Genomic DNA, 18,572 nt, shown 5'->3' on the forward strand with positions numbered 1-18,572 from the left:
AGAGAGGCTAGCAATGGTGGAAGGGTGAGAGTGCGTATAATCCATGGACTCAACATTAGTCATAAAGAACTCACATACTTGCTGCAAAAATCTATTAGTTATCAAAACAAAGTATTACGCGCATGCTCCTAGGGGGATAGATTGGTAGGAAAAGACCATCACTCGTCCCCGACCGCCACTCATAAGGAAGACAATCAATAAATAAATCATGCTCTGACTTCATCACATAACGGTTCACCATACGTGCATGCTACGGGAATCACAAACTTCAACACAAGCATTTCTCAAATTCACAACTACTCAACTAGCATGACTCTAATATCACCATCTCCATATCTCAAAACAATTATCAAGTATCAAACTTCTCATAGTATTCAATGCATGATACGTCTCCAACGTATCTATAATTTTTTATTACTCCATGCTATATTATCTACTGTTTTGGACATTATTGGGCTTTATTGTCCACTTTTATATTATTTTTGGGACTAACCTATTAACCGGAGGCCTAGCCCAGAATTGCTTTTTTGCCTGTTTTAGGGTTTCGAAGAAAAGGAATATAAAACGGAGTCCAAATGGAATGAAACCTTCGGGAACGTGTTTTTCTCAACGAACAAGACCCAGGAGACTTGGACCCTATGTCAAGACACAAAAGAGGAGGCCACGAGGTAGGGGGAAAGCCTACCCCCCCCCCCCGCCAGGAGCGCCCTCCACCCTCGTGGGCCCCCTGTTGCTCCACCGACGTACTCCTTCCTCCTATATATACCTACGTACCCCCAAACGTTCAGATACAGAGCCAAAACCCTAATTCCACCGCCGTAACATTCGGTATCCACGAGATCCCATCTTGGGGCCTGTTCCGGAGCTCCGCCGGAGGGGGTATCGATCACGGAGGGCTTCTACATCAACACCATAGCCCCTCCGATGAAGTGTGAGTAGTTCACCTCAGACCTACGGGTCCATAGTTAGTAGCTAGATGGCTTCTTCTCTCTTTTTGGATCTCAATACAATGTTCTCCCCCTCTCTTGTGGAGAACTATTCGATGTAATCTTCTTTTTGTGTTGTGTTTGTTGAGACCGATGAATTGTGGGTTTATGATCAAGTCTATCTATGAACAATATTTGAATCTTCTCTGAATTCTTTTATGTATGATTGGTTATCTTTTGCAAGTCTCTTCGAATTATCAGTTTGGTTTGGCCTACTAGATTGATCTTTCTTGCAGTGGGAGAAGTGCTTAGCTTTGGGTTCAATCTTGCGGTGTCCTTTCCCAGTGATAGTAGGGGCAGCAAGGCACGTATTGTATTGTTGCCATCGAGGATAACAAGATGGGGTTTTCATCATAGTGCATGAGTTTATCCCTCTACATCATGTCATCTTGCTTAAGGTGTTACTCTGTTTTCATTAACTTAATACTCTAGATGCATGCTGGATAGATGTCGATGAGTGGAGTAATAGTAGTAGATGCAGGCAGGAGTCGGTCTACTTGTCTCGGACGTGATGCCTATATACATGATCATACTTAGATTTCTCATAACTATGCTCAATTCTGTCAATTCCTCAATAGTAATTCATTCACCCACCGTAGAATACTTATGCTCTCGAGAGAAGCCACTAGTGAAACCTATGGCCCCCGGGTCTATCTTCATCATATTAATCTCCCAATACTTAGTTATTTCCTTTGCTTTTACTTTGCTTTTATTTTGCTTTGCATCTTTATCATAAAAATACCAAAAATATTATCTTATCATATCTATCAGATCTCACTCTCGTAAGTGGCCGTGTAGGGATTGACAACCCCTTATCGCGTTGGTTGCGAGGATTTATTTGTTTTGTGCAGGTACGAGGGACTGGCGCGTAGCCTCCTACTGGATTGATACCTTGGTTCTCAAAAACTGAGGGAAATACTTACGCTACCTTGCTGCATCATCCCTTCCTCTTCTGGGAAAACCAACGTAGTGCTCAAGAGGTAGTAAGAAGGATTTCTGGCGCCGTTGCCAGGGAGGTCTACGCAAAAGTCAATATACCAAGTACCCATCACATACCCTATCTCCCGCATTACATTATTTGCCATTTGCCTCTCATTTTCCTCTCCCCCACTTCACCCTTGCCGTTTTATTCGCCCTCTCTCTCTATCCTCCCTCCCTTTCTCTATTTGCCTCTTTTTGCCCGCTTGCTTTTTGTTTGCTTGTGTGTTAATTTGCTTGCTTGTCACTATGGCTCTACCTAAATTTGGTGATCTTCACCTTAAAAGGTTAGAAGAGATCGAAAGCAATGTCAGGAGTTTTGTGGTTTTGCAATTTGAACATAATAGTTTCTTTAGAAACGAGCTTAAGGAACAGAAAAGTTTTATGAGTTTTATGAATAAAGAGCTTGATGATATGTCTAAAGAATTTGATGGTTTAAGATCCCAGATTGCTCGTCTTGAGAAATTGACTGCTGAAATTTCGGATAGGCAGGCTACCTTAGTTAATAGGATGGCCGCTAAACGGATTGCTATGAAAATAAAGATGAAGATCTAAAATTTATTGATGTTTCCCCTATTAAATCTTTGTTTTGCAATATGAATCTTGATAATGATGGGACTGAATATGATCCACCTTTACCTAGAAGGCGTTCCAAGAATTCAGAATTTTTTGATCTTGATGCTAAAATTGATAAAAGTGGGATTGAAGAAATTAAAACCCTAGATGTTGCTAAACCCACTATTATGGATTTCAAGGAATTTAACTATGAAAATTGCTCTTTGATTGATTGTATTTCCTTGTTGCAATCCGTGCTAAATTCTCCTCATGCTTATAGTCAAAATAAAGCGTTTACTAAACATATCGTTGATGCCTTGATGCAATCTTATGAGGAAAAACTTGAATTGGAAGTTTCTATCCCTAGAAAACTCTATGATGAGTGGGAACCAACTATTAAAATCAAAATTAAATATCATGAATGCTATGCTTTGTGTGATTTGGGTGCTAGTGTTTCCACGATTCCAAAGACTTCATGTGATTTGTTGGGTTTCCGTGATTTTGATGATTGCTCTCTAAACTTGCACCTTGCGGATTCCACTATTAAGAAACCTATGGGAAGAATTAATGATGTTCTTATTGTTGCAAATAGGAATTATGTGCCGTATATTTTATTGTTCTTAACATAGATTGCAATCCTTCATGTCCTATTATTCTTGGTAAACCTTTCCTTAGAACGATTGGTGCAATTATTGATATGAAGGAAGGAAGTATTAGATTCCAATTTCCATTAAGGAAAGGCATGGAACACTTTCCTAGAAAGAAAATTAAATTACCTTATGAATCTATTATGAGAGCCACTTATGGATTGCCTACCAAAGACGGCAATACCTAGATCTATCCTTGCTTGTTATGCCTAGCTAGGGGCGTTAAACGATAGCGCTTGTTGAGAGGCAACCCACTTTTATTTTTATTCCTTGCCTTTTGCTCTTTTTTAGTAATAAATAAATTATCTAGCCTCTGTTTTGGTTGTTTTTTTTGTGTTTAATTAGTGTTTGTGCCAAGTAGAACCGTTTGGAAGACTTGGGGAAAGTCTTGTTACACTTGCTGTAAAAAAAAGAAACTATAGCACTCACGAGAACTGCTTCTATTTTTATTTGGAAAGTGCTATTTATTTAATTATTTTTTAAGATGATTAATAGATAAATTCCTCACGTCCAGCAATTTATTTTAGAATTTTTGGGGTTCCAGATCTTGCGCTAGCTACAGATTACTACAGACTGTTCTGTTTTTGACAGATTCTGTTTTTCGTGTGTTGTTTGCTTATTTTGATGAATCTATGGCTAGTAAAATAGTTTATAAACCATAGAGAAGTTGGAATAAAGTAGGTTTAACACCAATATAAATAAATAATGAGTTCATTACAGTACCTTGAAGTGGTCTTTTGTTTTCTTTCGCTAACGGAGCTCACGAGATTTTCTACTTTGAGTTTTGTGTTGTGAAGTTTTCAACTTTTGGGTAAAGATTTGATGGATTATTGAACAAGGAGTGATGAGAGCCTAAGATTGGGGATGCCCATGGCACCCCGAAGATAATCTAAGGACACCTAAAAGCCAAAGCTTGGGGATGCCCCGGAAGGCATCCCCTCTTTCATCTACTTCTATCGGTAACTTTACTTGGAGCTATATTTTTATTCGCCACATGATATGTGTTTTGCTTGGAGCGTCTTGTATGATTTGAGTCTTTAATTCTTAGTTTACCACAATCATCCTTGCTGTACACACCTTTTTAGAGAGCCATACATGATTTGGAATTTTTTAGAATACTCTATGTGCTTCACTTATATCATTTGAGTTATATAGTTTTGCTCTAGTACTTCACTTATATCTTTTAGAGCACAGTGGTGGATTTGTTTTATAGAAACTATTGATCTCTCATGCTTCACTTAGATTATTTTGAGAGTCTTAAATAGCATGGTAATTTGCTTAAATAATCCTAATATGCTTGGAATTCAAGAATAGTAAAAGAACTTCCTTATGAGTGTGTTGAATGCTATGAGAAGTTTGATGCTTGATAATTGTTTTGAGATATGAAGATGGTGATATTAGAGTTACGCTAGTTGAGTAGTTGTGAATTTTAGAAATACTTGTGTTAAAGTTTGTGATTCCCGTAGCATGCACGTATGGTGAACCGTTATGTGATGAAGTCAGAGCATGATTTATTTTTTGATTGTCTTCCTTATGAGTGGCGGTCGGGGACGAGCGATGGTATTTTCCTACCAATCTATCCCCCTAGGAGCATGCGCGTAATACTTAGCTTTGATAACTTTTAGATTTTTGCAATAAGTATATGGGTTCTTTATGACTAATGTTGAGTCCATGGATTATACGCACTTTTCTCACCCTTCCACCTTTGCTAGCCTCTCTAATACCGCGCACCTTTCGCCGGTATCATACACCCACCATATACCTTCCTCAAAACAGCCACCATACCTACCTATTATGGTATTTCCATAGCCATTCCGAGATATATTGACATGCAACTTTCCACCATTCTGTTTATTATGACACACTCCATCATTGTCATATTGCTTAGCATGATCATGTAGTTGACATCGTATTTGTGGCAAACCCATCATTCATAATTCTTTCATACGTGTCACTCTTGATTCATTGCATATCCTGGTACACCGCCGGAGGCATTCATATAGAGTCATATTTTGTTCTAAGTATCAAGATGTAATTGTTGAGTTGTAAGAAAAATAAAAGTGTGATGATCATCATTATTAGAGCATTGTCCCAATGAGGAAAGGATGATGGAGACTATGATTACCCCACAAGTTGGGATGAGATTCTGGACAAAAAATAAATAAATAAATAAATAAATAAGAAAAGAGGCCATAAAAAAGAGAAAAGGCCCAAATGAAAAAATGAAAAAATGAGAGAAAAAGAGAGAGGGACAATGTTAATATCCTTTTACCACACTTGTGCTTCAAAGTAGCACCATGATATTCATGATAGAGAGTCTCCTGTGTTATCACTTTCATATACTAGTGGGAATTTTTCATTATAGAACTTGGCTTGTATATTCCAATGATGGGCTTCCTCAAATTGCCCTAGGTCTTCATGAGCAAGCAAGTTGGATGCACACCCACTTAGTTTCTTTTGTTGAGCTTTCATATACTTATAGCTCTAGTGCATCTGTTGCATGGCAATCCCTACTCACTCACATTGATATCTATTGATGTGCATCTCCATAGCCCGTTGATATGCCTAGTTGATGTGAGATTATCTTCTCCCTTTTTTTCCTCTCCACAACCACCATTCTATTCCACTTATAGTGCTATATCCATGGCTCACGCTCATGTATTGCGTGAAGATTGAAAAAGTTTGAGAACACCAAAAGTATGAAACAATTGCTTGGCTTGTCATCGGGGTTGTGCATGATTTAAATATTTTGTGTGGTGAAGATGGAGCATAGCCAGACTATATGATTTTGTAGGGATAACTTTCTTTGGCCATGTTATTTTGAGAAGACATGATTGCTTTGTTAGTATGCTTGAAGTATTATTATTTTTCTATCAATATTAAAATTTTATCTTGAATCTTTCGGATCTGAATATTCATACCACAATTAAGAATAATTACATTAAAATTATGCCAAGTAGCACTCCGCATCAAAAATTATGTTTTTATCATTTACCTGCTCGAGGATGAGCAGGAATTAAGCTTGGGGATGCTTGATACGTCTCCAACGTATCTATAATTTTTGATTGCTCCATGCTATATTATCTACTGTTTTGGACATTATTGGGATTTATTATCCACTTTTATATTATTTTTGGGACTAACCTATTAACCGGAGGCCCAGCCCAGAATTGATGTTTTTTGCCTGTTTTACGGTTTCAAAGAAAAGGAATATCAAACGGAGTCCAAACAGAATGAAACCTTCGAGAACGTGATTTTCTCAATGAACAAGGCCCAGGAGACTTGGACCCTACGTCAAGACACAAAAGAGGAGGCCACAAGGTAGGGGCGCGCCTACCCCCCCCCCTGCTACCTCTTGAGCTTGCGTTGGATTTCCCCGAAGAGGAAAGGATGATGCAGTAGAGTAGCGTAAGTATTTCCCTCAGTTTTTGAGAATCAAGGTATCAATCCAGTAGGAGGCCACACTCAAGTCCCTCGTACCTGCACAAAATGATAGCTACTCGCAACCAACGCGATTAGGGGTTGTCAATCCCTTCACGGTCACTTACGAGAGTGAGATCTGATAGATATAATATTTTTGGTATTTTTGGTATAGAGATGCAAAGTAAAAGGCAAAGTAAAAAAGCAAAGCAAGATTAAAGTGATGGAGATTGATATGATGAGAATAGAACCCGGGGCCATAGGTTTCACTAGTGGCTTCTCTCAAGAGCATAAGTATTCTACGGTGGGTGAACAAATTACTGTTGAGCAATTGACAGAATTGAGCATAGTTATGAGAATATCTAGGCATGATCATGTATATAGGCATCACGTCCGTGACAAGTAGACCGAAACGATTCTGCATCTACTACTATTACTCCACTCATCGACCGCTATCCAGCATGCATCTAGAGTATTAAGTTAAAACAGAGTAATGCTTTAAGCAAGATGACATGATGTAGAGAGATAAATTAATGCAATATGAAATAAACCACATCTTGTTATCCTCGATGGCAACGATGCAATACGTGCCTTGCTGCCCCTTCTGTCACTGGTAAAGGACACCGCAAGATTGAACCCAAAGCTAAGCACTTCTCCCATTGCAAGAAAGATCAATCTAGTAGGCCAAACCAAACTGATAATTCGAAGAGACTTGCAAAGATAACCAATCATACATAAAAGAATTCAGAGAAGATTCAAATATTGTTCATAGATAGACTTGATCATAAACCCACAATTCATCGGTCTCAACAAACACACCGCAAAAAGAAGATTACATCGAATAGTTCTCCACAAGAGAGGGGGAGAACATTGTATTGAGATCCAAAAAGAGAGAAGAAGCCATCTAGCTACTAACTATGGACCCGTAGGTCTGAGGTGAACTACTCACACTTCATCGGAGGGGCTATGGTGTTGATGTAGAAGCCCTCCGTGATCGATACCCTCTCCGGCGGAGCTCCGGAACAGGCCCCAAGATGGGATCTCGTGGATGCAGAAAGTTGCAGCGGTGGAATTAGGTTTTTGGCTCCGTCTCTGTTCATTTGTGGGTACGTAGGTATATATAGGAGGAAGAAGTATGTCGGTGGAGCTCCGAGGGGCCCACGAGGCAGGGGAGGGCGCGCCCCCCACCCTCGTGACCGCCTCTCTGATACCTTGGCGTAGGGTCCAAGTCTCCTGGATCACGTTCGGTGAGAAAATCACGTTCCCGAAGGTTTCATTCCGTTTGGACTCCGTTTGATATCCCGTTTCTTCGAAACACTGAAATAGGCAAAAAACAGCAATTCTGGGCTGGGCCTCCGGTTAATAGGTTAGTCCCAAAAATAATATAAAAGTGGAAAATAAAGCCCAATATAGTCCAAAACAGTAGATAATATAGCATGGAGCAATCAAAAATTATAGATACGTTGGAGACGTATCACCCCCAGGCACGCCCTCCACCCTCGTGGGCCCCCTGTTGCTCCACCGATGTACTCCTTCCTCCTATATATACCTACGTACCCCCAACTGATCAGATACGGAGCCAAAACCCTAATTCCACCGCCGTAACTTTCTGTATCCACGAGATCCCATCTTGGGGCCTGTTTCGGAGCTCCGCCAGAGGGGGTATCGATCACAGAGGGCTTCTACATCAACACCATAGCCCCTCCGATGAAGTGTGAGTAGTTCACCTCAGACCTACGGGTCCATAGTTAGTAGCTAGATGGCTTCTTCTCTCTTTTTGGATCTCAATACAATGTTCTCCCCCTCTCTTGTGGAGAACTATTCGATGTAATCTTCTTTTTGCGTTGTGTTTGTTGAGAACGATGAATTGTGGGTTTATGATCAAGTCTATCTATGAACAATATTTGAATCTTCTCTGAATTCTTTTATGTATGATTGGTTACCTTTGCAAGTCTCTTCGAATTATCAGTTTGGTTTGGCCTACTAGATTGATCTTTCTTGCAATGGGAGAAGTGCTTAGCTTTGGGTTCAATCTTGTGGTGTCCTTTCCCAGTGACAGTAGGGGCAGAAAGGCACGTATTGTATTGTTGCCTTCAAGGATAACAAGATGGGGTTTTCATCATATTGCATGATTTTATCCCTCTACATCATGTCATCTTGCTTAAGGCGTTACTCTGTTTTCATTAACTTAATACTCTAGATGCATGCTGGATAGCGGTCGATGAGTGGAGTAATAGTAGTAGATGCAGGCAGGAGTCAGTCTACTTGTCTCGGACGTGATGCCTATATACATGATCATACCTAGTTATTCTCATAACTATGCTCAATTCTGTCAATTGCTCAACAGTAATTCGTTCACCCACCGTAGAATACTTATGCTCTCGAGAGAAGCCACTAGTGAAACCTATGGCCCCCGGGTCTATCTTCATCATATTAATTCCCAATACTTAGTTATTTCCTTTGATTTTACTTTTCTTTTATTTTGCTTTGCATCTTTATCAGAAAAATATTATCTTATCATATCTATCAGATCTCACTCTCGTAAGTGGCCGTGTAGGGATTGACAACCCCTTATCGCGTTGGTTGCGAGGATTTATTTGTTTTGTGCATGTACAAGCGACTAGCGCGTAGCCTCCTACCGGATTGATACCTTGGTTCTCAAAAACTGAGGGAAATACTTACGCTACTTTGCTGCATCATCCCTTCCTCTTCGGGGAAAACCAACGCGATAAGGCAAAACTACCCCACCAACGTGAGCATCTATTACCCCTATAAAAGCATGAGATGGGGCAGATCCAAATCATCTCAGACGCCTAATAACACGATCTAATGGTTCATGGTGTCTCTATGCTTAACGCTAGCAAGCCACTAATCCATCCACCACTAATCCCTGGCCCTTCGTAAGAAAAAACAACCCCGCACCACGCGCGACCGATCTAATCCCCCATGACCTTCGCTTGGCCGCTGCCCCCGCACCACGCACCCCCGCTCCTCCTGTGACGCCCCACGAACATGAGCATGGGCCCCTGCCTCTCCAATCGATCGCCGCCCGCCGCCTGTACTCGGCCGCCGGCATTGATCCTAAACTTGGCATCCGCCGCCGATCCTCCAACTTGGCCTCCGCCACCGATCCTCCAGAATGCGCCGCTCACCGATCCTCCGCTTCGCTGCCGTCAATCCCCCACTCGGTCATCGCTCGCCGTTGTCGCCGCCGGTGAGGCACTGGCCACCAAACCAGCGATGCGAGTTATTGGTATGGGATGGAGGCCGGGCACTAATAGATCCACAGCTTTGGTCGGTGATGGATGCAACAAGTCGGTACATCTCTTTCTCTGATCTATTTTTCCTCCCTGACATACACAATTCTGCACATTCTCATGTCTGACTAATGATTCCTTGTTGTAGGAGGGGATGATATTGGATCTGAGTAAGTGAGGGAGGAGCAATAGGGAATTGATGATGCAAGAATTTTCTTTTCCTGCTAATTTGGATTTCTGTTGTTGCATGATGTATTAGCTAAGTGATAAAAAGTGAATGTTCTACATGACTAATGAAAGGGTAGTTTTGCCTCACAAAGCAAGGAATTGTTTACCTGTCCCTGCATCATGATCCAATGTTTGCATTTTACTTACATATGCTCTAGAAACTGTATACAGTATGCATCATGGGATTATAGTGTTGATGTTATTAGTGGAGTCCAAAAATTCCTTTATAGATTCAAATAAGTAATGAAATATATTAATAATTTACAATTTGGCTGTGTACCATGAAGAATTATGGAAACATATTTCAGTTGTTCTGGTTATATGTGTTCAATTCCAAAGGCAATGGTATAATAACCCTGTGTTTTCCGATTTTCCAAATGAATTTCACACTATGGCTAGAGCATCTTCAGTGAAATGCAGCTATGCTCATTTATCTTGACCATTAAAAGTTGAATACTCCTTCGGGTGAAATATTGACGTCACCTACTTATGGTGTGTGTCATATACTCTGCTCTCACTATACTACAATAAGGATATTATTCAAATTGTTCACCATAGTGTCCTATATTTCAAATTGTTCTACTCCCTAACTTGTGTTTTCATGGCTCTATCTTAAGAAACTCTTCCGTGCATTCCCGGCAAGAAAGTGTGTAAGTGCATCTAGTGCCACCCCTAGTTGGTTTTGGAGTGTTGACGACAAACTTGGTTGAGGGACTAATGTGTTTGTGAGAATTGCAGGATAACACAAGTAGTAGTCCCTCATTGATTCGGTTTTCCTACCAGAGATGACCCCTAAAAATGTGTGAAGACATTGAAGATAATGGTGGTTTGTGAAGTGATTCACATTGAAGACTATGACATGAGAAGACATCATATGAAGACTATGGAGTGTGAAGACATAGTTGTTTCTTAGTTTCCTTTTCTTCTTTGTTGAGTCATAGGAACAACCATATTGTTAAGTGGGGTCCAAGTGAACAAAGTCAGAGTGACTGAAGTGATGCTCAACCAAATCCTATGTCTTCGAGCGAAGACAATGAGAGCAAATCTTATCCAGAGCTGGATAAGTCGGCTTTACTTGTAACCCAAGTCAAGCTGTCGTGTGTGTTTGAAATCTGACCTTGGACACGTGTCAGTTCCTTAGTGACCGAGGGTCATTTCGGACAAATCAGGTCGGGTTGCCTCCTGTCTATAAATAGCCCACCCCCTACACCATAAATTGGTGGCTGCTCAGAGTTAGTACACGGCTTTTGTCGTTTGAGAGCAACCCACCTCCGAAGCCTTTGAGAGAGAAATCCTTGCGAGGACAAAGCCCTAAACACCCAGAGCCAAAGAGTGTTAGGCATGACTGAAGTCTTTCTATCTGCGTGATCTGAAGACTTGTTACACTTGAGGACTGTGAATCCTCGAGCCGGTTAGGCGTCGTGTTCTGAGCATCCAAGAGTCATTGTGGATTGTCGGTGAACGAAGTCTGTGAAGGTTTGGAAGTCTACCTTGAAGACTTACCAGAGTGATTGGGCGAGGATTGTGTGTCCTTAGCTCAAGAAGAATAAGGTGAAGACACGGTCTTCTGAGTTGAATCCCAGCCTCCCTAACCAGACGTACAGTTGTCACAGCAACTGGAACTGGTCCAAAAAATCCTTGTCCTCACCAAGCAACTGTTCTATCCTTTACCTCTCTTTACTTACAATTTGTCTTTGTGAAGTCATTACCCGCATGCATGATCTGATTGACTTCATTGTGTGAAGATTGTTGTTATTTGGCTTCATACTATCTTCCAACCTGATCCATACTACCTAGCTGCTGATAGTCGTCGTGCTCTCACTTCATTGCTTACTTGTCTATGGCTTGTATGGTGTATTCTACCTTCCACTGCATATTAATAGGTTCATTTCTACTGTTTGTCTTCAAAGCCCTCGTATTTTGAAGACTTTCGTAAAAATCGCCTATTCACCCCCCCCCCTCTAGTCGATAACTAGCACTTACAATTGGTATCAGAGCAAGGTGCTCCCTTGTTCTGTGTGATTCGGTTTAACCACCTGGAGTTTTAGCTATGTCGACTGCAGGGATAATCAAAGTCTCCATTGCATGCCCTCTCTTCGATGGCACTGATTACCCCTACTGGAAGAATATGATGCGCATGCATCTTGAAGCCATTGATGTCGACCTCTGGTATGTCGTCAAGAACGGCGTTCCCAAGGCCAGTGAAGGCGTCACCCCAGCTGATGTTAGGAAGTTCATTCAGTTAGATTCTACTGCCAAGAACATCATCTGTGGTCATCTGACCAAAGGATAGTATGGCCGTGTGAGTGCTCTGGAAACTACGAAGCTAGTCTGGGACTGGCTCTCCAAGGTCAATGAAGGCGTCTCAACCCAGAGAGACTCGAGGATCAGTGTTCTTCGCAATCTCTTCAACCGCTTCAAGAGAAATGACAATGAGAATGTTCAGCTGATGTTTGATTGCCTCACTGACATCACAAATGAGCTTCATGCACTCGGCGCCACTGATATCACCAAGCATGAAATCGTCAAGACACTCTTGAGATGACTCGACAGCTCGTTTAACACCCTGGCCCTGATGATTCAAGAACGCCCTGACTTCAAGACTCTCGATCCATCTGACATACTTGAGAGGCTCAACACACATGAGTTCCAGCTATCTGAGAAAAGAGATATCTATGGTCCCAACTATGGCCGAGCTCGTGCTCTGAAGGCAAAGGTTGTTTCCTCATCTGAAGAAGAATCTGACTGCAGTTCTGAGGATCCTGAAGACATTGGAAAGGAACTTGCCATGCTCGTGAAGAAGTTCCAAAGTTTCACCAGGAAGAAAGGCTCCAGACAGTCTTCAAGATCCATCTCAAGAAATGATGAAGCTTCCTCCCATGACTACAATAAGAGAACGTGCCACAAGTGCAAGAAACCTGGTCACTACATCTCTGAATGTCCTCAATGGGACAATGAGAACAAGAAGAAGAAGAAGAGCAAGGAATATGATTCTGATGACAAGAAGAAGAAGAAGAAATCCTCAAAGTCTTCTTCCAAGTCTTTGTTGAAGTCTTCATCACACAAGAAGATCTCATCTAGCAAGGCTCATGCATTTGTTGGCAAGGAGATGGATTCAGAGGAGGAGTCTGCATCTGAGGAGGTGGAGATGGAGTCTGAAGAGGAATCTGATTCAGGCATGGCAAGCCTGGCCTTAGCTTCAGCATACATCGACAAGTCCATCTTCAACACTAAAGACGATGGCCTCTTCACCAACGCTGATGCTAATGATGAGGATGACTCTGCACCCACCTTTTGCTTCATGGCACGTGGTGCCAAGGTAAACTCACACGATGCTCACTATAAAACATCAAGTGAAGATGACTCTGAATGTAAATCTAAACCTAGCTACAAAACACTTGCTAAAATTGCAACACAGCAACAGACTGCTATGGAACATATTCAAAAACTGTTAGACAAAAGTGATGACCTGTTGGACGCGGAAATGACTCGAACTCAGTCCTTAATTGAATACATTAAAAATCTTCATGATAAGTACGAAGAACTTGAAAGTCATCATGAAACGCTCTCAACTACTCATGAAAAGCTCTCCTATGATTATCTTCAAAGGAAGCAAGAGCTTGAGAACTTGAGATCGGCTCATGAAGATCTTCAAAAGGAGAATGAATCACTTCGCGCTCAACAGATCAGTTCCGCTCAGGAAGGATTTGAACCACCATGTCTAAAATTCCTTGAGCGTGATAACGCTACTTCTGTTGCTGGATGTTCTACTGCTACTACTGTTGCAATATCTTCAACTGTTGATGTGGTAACTAACCCTCTGCTGAGGATACCACTACTATTGGTGATGGGAATGCCAGGTTGAAGGCATTGTTTGAGACAGGAATGTACAAAAGTCTCAAAGGGCATCAGACACTATGTGATGTCCTCAAGAAACAGATTCTGAACTGAAACCCTAGGAAAGAGGGTGTTGGGTTCGAGAGGAAAATGAACATTGATGGTTCTTACTGGAAGCCTGAGCAGTACCCCAAAACCACATGGGTTGCTACAAAGGGACCTTCAGTGGATTCATCTACCTTATATGGCTTCACTTGTGCTAACCCGATTATCATTGATGAATCATTTGATGCAAACTATAAACTGTTTAAGAATCAGAATGGTGAAGTGTTTGCCAGGTATATTGGTACTAACTACAGGAATGGACCACCTTTGAAGAAGATCTGGGTGCCCAAGAGTTGTCTTGAAAATCTTCAGGTGAATGTCATCATGACACCACCTGGGAAGAAGACAAACCCCAGACCAAAGGCTTCATATGGTCCAAAGGCTTCATACAGACAGAGGACTCACTAGAGTCACCCTAACACTAATGTTTTGCAGGGTAACCATACTCAGGCCTATGAATATGAGCGTGTTTCATCGAACTGCCATGTTCATAAGACCAAGAACTATTCCGCCTATTCTTATGAGTATTATTCACCTCCCGCGAGACTATTTTCTAGGGCTCCAAAGCCAAAGTTCTCAGATGTTGCACTTAGACTCATTGCTTCGAAGCCACCCCTGAAAATGTGGGTGGTTAAGAAAACTTAACTCTCTTTTGCAGGGAAGGGTCTCCGGCCGGAAATCAAAGGTGTCAGATGCTATTGCTGGAGACCTAAAACATATTGTGGGGCGCAAGATAAATGCCCAAATGGTCTTACTATGTATTTTGTTCCTGAGTCGCTTGCCAATCATCCTATCAGTCCTAACCTGGATCTGAGTTTTCATAATCCACTTGCTCGTCAAATGTTTATGCTTCACAATACCCTTCGTGAAGCATATCCCCCTAACTGCATTGTAGGGTATGACACCAGCTGCTTCAGAATGGATTATTGACAGTGGATGCACTAACCACATGATTGGCGATCGAAGTCTTCTCATGGACTCAACCTTACGTCCATCTGACAAGAGTCACATCACATTTGCTGACACTGGCAAAAGCAAGGTATTGGGTCTAGGTAGAGTTTCAATCTCAAAGGATCAGCACATGGATAAAGTGATGCTTGTTGAATCCCTTGGTTTCAACTTAATGTCTGTCTCAATGCTTTGTGACTTGAACATGATTGTGATATTTGGAAAATATCGTCGCCTTGTTCTAATGGAATCTGACAAGTCTCTAGTCTTTGAAGGGTACCGAAAAGGTGATATGTACATGGTAGATTTCTCAGCAGGACCACAGTTGGCCGTATGTCTTCTAGCAAAAGCTTCAGAGTGCTGGCTCTGGCATCGGAGGCTAGGGCATGCTGGCATGAGGAACTTGTACACTCTCGTGAAGAAGAAGCATGCCGTAGGCATCGAGGGCGTCAAGTTCAAAAAGGATCATCTGTGTGGTGCCTGCGAAGCCGGGAAGATGACTAGGGCCAAGCATCCTTCAAAGACAATCATGACGACATCACGTCCTTTCGAGCTGCTTCACATGGACCTATTCGGCCCTACTAATTACTCCACACTTACTACCACTGCTTGTCTCTATGGGTTCGTTATTGTTGATGATTACTCTAGATATACCTGGGTGCATATAATTCTCTACAAGACTGAAGTGCAGGATGTCTTCAGACGATTTGCCAATCGTGCCATGACGAACTATGGCATCAAGATCAAGCACATCAGAAGTGACAACGGCACAGAGTTCAAGAACACTGGCCTCGACACCTATCTTGATACATTGGGCATCACTCATGGGTTCTCTTCTCCATACACACCTCAGCAGAATGGCATCATGGAGTGCAAGAACAGGACACTCATTGAGATGGCTCGGACGATGCTTGATGAGTAAAAGACTCCAAGGAAGTTCTGGCCTGAAGCTATTGATACTGCATGCCATGTCATCAACCGTGTTTATCTTCACAAGTTTCTAAAGAAGACATCATATGAGCTACTGACTGGTAAGAAGCCAAACGTAAGCTACTTAAGAGTATTTGGTGCTAGGTGCTGGATCAAAGATCCGCATCACACTTCAAAATTTGCACCGAAAGCACATGAAGGTTTTATGCTTGGTTACGGAAGGTATTCGCACTCCTATAGAGTCTTCAACCTCTTTCACTATAAAGTGGTTGAAACTGTGGATGTGCGGTTCGATGAAACTAATGGCTCGCAAAGAGAGCACCTGCCAAATGTGCTAGATGAAGTCTCACCGAGTGAATCCATCAAGCTTATGGGTACTGGAGAAATCGTACCTTCAGAGGGATAGGCTGAAGAGGAACTTATCATTTCTACACCAAATTAACCTGAAGACTCTACTCAGCTTGAAGCCAATGCTGAAGAGGAAGACGATGATCAGCAAGGGAAAAATCTTCGTCCAGTTCATCCTCGTGTTGCAAATGAAGTATAGATTGAGAATATAATTGACAGCATCAATGCACTAGGTCCCCTTACTCGTTCAAGAGCAACACAGCTAGCAAATTTCTGTGGGCACTTTGCATTTGTCTCCATATTTGAACCCAAGAAAGTTGCTGAAGCCCTCATGGAACCTGAATGGATTCAAGCTATGCAAGAAGAGCTTCAACAGTTCGAGTTGAACAATGTATGGGAACTGGTCAAGCGTCCTGATCCTCGTAAGCACAATATCATAGGCACAAAATGGATCTATCGCAACAAACAAGATGAGCATGGTCAAGTTGCCAGAAACAAGGCTCGTCTCGTTGCTCAAGGATACACTCAAGTTGAAGGGATTGACTTCGATGAAACATTTGCTCCGGTGGCTAGGCTTGAAGCCATTCGCATTCTGCTAGCCTATGCCAACCACCACAACATCCTTTTGTATCAGATGGATGTGAAGAGTGCCTTTCTCAATGGCAAGATTGAAGAAGAAGTGTATGTTGCACAACCACGTGGCTTTGAAGATCCAAAACATCCTGATATGGTTTACAAGCTCAACAAGGCACTGTATGGCCTCAAACAAGCCCCTCGTGCTTGGTATGACACACTTAAAGACTTCTTGAAGAGCAAAGGCTTCAAACCTGGTTCCCTAGATCCCACTCTCTTCATGAAGACATACGATGGTGAATTGTTTGTGTGCCAGATCTATGTGGATGACATTATCTTCGGTTGCACTGACAAAAGATACAGTGATGAGTTTGGACACATGATTCAAGATCAATATCAGATGTCCATGATGGGTGAGGTGAAGTTCTTTCTTGGTCTTCAAATCTGTCAGCAAAGCAACGGCATCTTCATATCTCAAGAGAAATACCTCAAAGATTGCCTGAAGAAGTTTGGAATGCAAGACTGCAAGGGATACACGACGCCAATGCCAACCAAAAGTCATCTGGGCCCCGACGACAATGGTAAAGAGTTCGATCAAAAGGTATACCACTCCATGATTGGTTCTTTACTCTATTTGTGTGCATCTAGGCCAGATATCATGCTTAGTGTTTGCATGTGTGCCCGATTCCAAGCGGCACCAAAGGAGTCGCATCACTTAACTGTGAAGCGAATTCTTTGATATTTGGCTTACACCCCAACACTAGGATTATGGTATCCAAAGGGCTCAGAGTTTGATCTAGTTGGATTCTCAGATGCTGATTATGCTGGTGACAAGGTTGATCGCAAGTCTACATCAAGCACATGTCACTTTCTTGGACGATCTCTTGTCTTTTGGTCTTCAAAGAAGCAGAACTGTGTGTCTCTCTCCACTGCTAAATCTGAATACATTGCTGCTGGATCTTGTTGCGCTCAGCTTCTGTGGATGAAGCAAACTCTCAAGGACTATGGCATCCATCTGAAGCATGTGCCACTCTACTGCGACAATGAAAGTGCCATCAAGATTGCCAACAACCCAGTTCAACATTCGAAGACAAATCACATTCAGATCCGTCATCACTTTCTCAGAGATCATGTCATGAAGGAAGATATTGATATCATTCACATCAACACTGAAGAGCAATTGGTAGATATCTTCACAAAGCCCTTGGATGAGAAAAGGTTTTGCAAGTTGCGGTGTGAGCTAAATATCTTAGAATCCTCGAATGTCCTGTAATCGGACACACATCCTAACGCTTATGCATGTGATGACTTAGATGTGCAACACACGAAGTAACGTATATCTTCAAATAATGAAGACATACACTCTAAGTGTGAATACATTAATGCGGAAATTGACTTCGGACCGCCACGATAATTGTGCGCCGTGTCTGGGTCTAATACTTTCTATATGGTGGGTAACGCCACCACCAAACTCTTATTTGAAGTGTTTTATTGGCGTCACATTTGCATGGTATTCGCATTTGGTTTGTCTTCTATACTGATTTGATCTCATGATTATCTTCACAGTAATTGATTTGGTCTCATACTGGTATATATATACATTTGTGTTCTGTCCTCTACAGCATTCACTTATAGCTATGTATTCATGTTTGAATCTTTTTGATCTAAGTGAATGTGATCGGACCCTAACCCCCTCTATGCTTCTACCTCAGATTCTATCTATCCAAAGCATATGCATTCTATGGAATCTGTCGATTGTC

Source organism: Triticum urartu, chromosome 7 (genome assembly GCF_003073215.2).
Source record: "Triticum urartu cultivar G1812 chromosome 7, Tu2.1, whole genome shotgun sequence".
In the NCBI taxonomy this organism is placed as follows: domain Eukaryota; kingdom Viridiplantae; phylum Streptophyta; class Magnoliopsida; order Poales; family Poaceae; genus Triticum; species Triticum urartu.